The following is a 3,935-nucleotide window of genomic DNA, read 5'->3' as shown; positions in this document are numbered from 1 at the left end:
GAAGGGGAGCGGTGACTTTTGCAGTGCTTTATTGGAGGCTGCAGGGCGGGGCGGGTCCACACGTGATCACCGCAAAAATGCACCTGTGGGGGCGCTTGAACTGGCCCAGTTCTCACCTATAGGTATACATCTGATTGTGCTACAGTATCCAAACTCTTCCAATTAAAAGCAGCCACACATCATGTAGGCTATTTGACTGGAAACTTTTTTATTTGTGCCACAGAAAACATAATGGAGAGCCTTTTTAGAGCTCTTATAGCCTCTTATATAGCCTAATATAATTATATTATGTATATTAGATCCCTGATTGCTTGATTAATCCAGTGATTCAGTGATCCATAATTATTAATTTACACAATGCAGAACCTGCCTCTCCTGATATTTTACTCTGTTGGTACAATTTCCATAACAGATGTACCAGTAAGCTTATTAAAATAACAAGACATGCAGTGAACCTGGAGCTTTTGGGGCAGTTGCCCACTTTCCCCAGTTGGAGATCCAGCCTTGGTTGGGGGGGGTCGAGATGCCACAAGGGGTCGTAAAATTATTGTGAAACTAAAGAGCAAGAAAATATATGTAATCCTTGCAAATAATTGTAGTCCAGCTAAAGTAGTATTTATTAAATAAACTCAAAGACTGAGACAAAAAACACAATTAAAGGCCCTTATCTCCCTACCTGACTGTCCATAAACCAGCTGAGTGGGCACTTTTCAGTTGAATTAGCCTGATGGGCAACATTTAAGTTGTTATTAACTAATGGTAGGCCTATAACAAATAAATGCCAAATTGGGATGTGTTGGCTGGAATTAGTCCAAATTGGCCAGCTGCTGGTATATTTCATACAGACACTCTGTACCTGCTGACATAATAATATTTATGTATAGAGCACCTGTCCAAACCCAGGTTAACAAACAAACAAACAAATATAACATTTAATCAATTATAAACTATATAGTTAACAAGAGACATCAACTGGACAGAATAAAATTGGTCAAACCAATACCAGTAAAGGTTAAATATATGTAAAGACAAGCTCTCGGATAAAAGTTTGGTGTGTTCATGGATATTAATACTCTTTACAGCTGATTGTGAACAACTTGTGGGACACCCAAAGATGCTGGATGCCAAAGAGCCATAAAAAAAGTGTGTCATACAGCGCTGAGCCATCCCACACCTCGCAGCCAAATACTGACACACACCATTAACACGTTCAGCCGGAGGAGTTCATCTGAGCTGCTCAGGACGAGGTTTATGTCTTCCTGCTGAACGGATCTGTGGTCTCTCACCGCATTAATCAGTTTATTTGCTCTGCCCTATAAAGCCAAAGGAAAAAACACTAAACTCACACCATTGTAGCTGATAATAATATGTATCATTTATTATTTAGGGCTGCTGATAACTTATTCATCACACTGACTGTGATGTCTGTGTTGGGCTTCAGTGAGCCTGTGTGTGGGGATTATGTGCAAGCATTCACGCTTGTGTGTGTGTGTGTGTGTGTGTGTGTGTGTGTGACAGGGGATTATGTTGACCCACGCTGACCTTTCTGACTGGTCTCAGAGTTACTTTATCTCCTAGTGGGGCTGTAGAGCCTCTGATGACTTTCTGTTGTCTTTATAGACTGATTACTCAAATAAGTGATAATCTGTGTGAAGAGTAAACATCAAGACAAACTACCCAAACTCTCTTAACTCTAAGGATAAACAATGGCTAGTAGATAGTATTTTATAGAATGTGGACATCTTAATTTGTTTTTAGTTTTTTATTAATTTATATTTGCATCTGGAGCATAAGCCATGATATGATGTGACTTTGGGGGATGGCAATGATTTATTTTAAAACAATAATTGTCTGTTCATATCCTCATTTTTTAGTTTTTAGCCATGAGCTAGCATCTATTGAATATCTCAACAACTATTACATGATGATAATAATAAACTTTAGTGCCACATATAACTTATACACAGTACAATGCCTGCAGAATTTGTTCTCTTCATTTAAACCATCCTAATTAGGAGCAGTGGGCAGCCATTGTGCAGCGCCCAGTCGAGGGTTCGTGGCCTTTGCTCAGGTGCACCTTCGGCAGTGGTCTGTGCTGGACTTGAACCAGCAACTCTCCGGTTCAAGTCCCCACAGACTGAGCTAATGTCATGAACTTTAATAAAGACATTAATTCTCCTCAGAGGATGTAGACTAGTGGCTTTGATGATCCCCTGGCTTTTATTCTAAAGCCACCAGCAGTTAGGCATTTGGGGCTTTTAGTGAAATGTCTAATTGGTTCTTAGATGGAACGTCATCAAAATTTGATGTAGACATTCATGTTCCCCAGTCAGGAGTAGTTGTAGCCTAATAACTTTGTTGATCACCTTAACTTTCTTTTAGAGCCATCATCAGATAAAAAAAATCACTTTTTCACTAAACACCTGTCTCTATGTTGGTAATTATTATTATTATTATTTGATTTACCTTAATTCTGCCAGGCAAGTTAATTAATAAACAGATTCTAATTTACAATAATGGCCTGGCAGGAGACAAAGGTCTCATGTAGAGAATGGCTACTGGGATTAAATAAAATAATATAAGCAATTGACAGAAGACGCAGGACAACAATGAACCTTAAAAAACAGGTACAGAGACACCAAGAAACCAAATGAGACATACACTAATCTACAGAGTAGACATAAAATAAATAAATGGAGGGTGGATTGATAAAACACCAGGGACAATGAGGGAACTAACATGCGTTGTGTTTTATCAATATATTATCAGTGTTCCTGATAACCCTCACAGAATCCAATTCACACCACTGACAGGCCCAAATCTATTTATAATTTCAACAGTCCTGTATTTGTTCTCTACTATCAGAAGGGCTAACTCAGTATTTGTTTTAGCCAGTAGATCATGAAAATATCAGCTGATTATCTTAACTACAAAATCCTCAGTCACTTATAATTTCCCATCATAGTAAGACTACACGCAGGGCTTAAAATCAATGTCCATCATTCTTATGGTGTCAAACAAAGGGACAAAAAGAAGTGTATTTTAAAAATGAGGCTGGCTCCTGTGGATCTCATTCAGCTCCCCTGCTGAAAAGTTTAACAACGTCCAGCAGGAAGGGAATCAATAGCACGCTGCATCGAACACCTGAGCTAGTCAGACCCTTTTTATGAGACAGATCAATCCCGGAGCACAATAGGAAGTGTAGGAACTACAACTGTTGCACAAGCTTTTAGTTACAATGATTGAAAGGAAGCTCGTCCACTAAATGATGAAACCTGGGTTGCTTACGTACTTATTTTCATTTCATATTGTTATCAAAACCTGTGCTTTCCCTTGTTATGCAACATATATGTATCTCACTCCTGAAAACCCCCAAATCTGTACAGTGCTCTGGTCAGGACCTCTGCTCTCAATGTACAGTGTAAATAAAACATCACAGCCTCCCTGCATCTGAAATTACAATTTTCCACCTATACATCCATCTGCACAGTCCAAATCTATATGCTGAGCCTGCTGGGTCTCCCATCTGACCGTTCCTTGTTGAGACTCATCTGTGGGTGCTAACGATCACACTCTCCCCTGCCCAGCCTTACAGGCAGCCAGGCGGGGGGCCAGGGGCCTCTATAATTGGTTTTTGGAGCACACCAGCTGTTTCATGTGCCCACACGCCAGTCCCCAAAGGAGGAGCAGAGGGGTCCTCACCCCCACCTCCCCCTTCAACCTCCCCCTCCGGAGATGGGGCTGCTGCTGATGGGGGAAGCCACATATAACACATAATATAAATACACAATATATACAAAATACAGTATATGTTTCATTAAAATTTTTTTATATATATATGTCTACATATGAACTAAAAATACACCATGCTTTTCTTAAAAAACATCCATATAAATAACACAGATGTAAAAAGCTACCGCCAACTGTATTTTTCA

The sequence above is a fragment of the Micropterus dolomieu genome, linkage group LG12 (genome assembly GCF_021292245.1).
Source record: "Micropterus dolomieu isolate WLL.071019.BEF.003 ecotype Adirondacks linkage group LG12, ASM2129224v1, whole genome shotgun sequence".
In the NCBI taxonomy this organism is placed as follows: Eukaryota; Metazoa; Chordata; class Actinopteri; order Centrarchiformes; family Centrarchidae; genus Micropterus; species Micropterus dolomieu.
The sequence above is the reverse complement of the archived record's forward strand: the minus strand, read 5'-3'. Positions refer to the sequence as shown.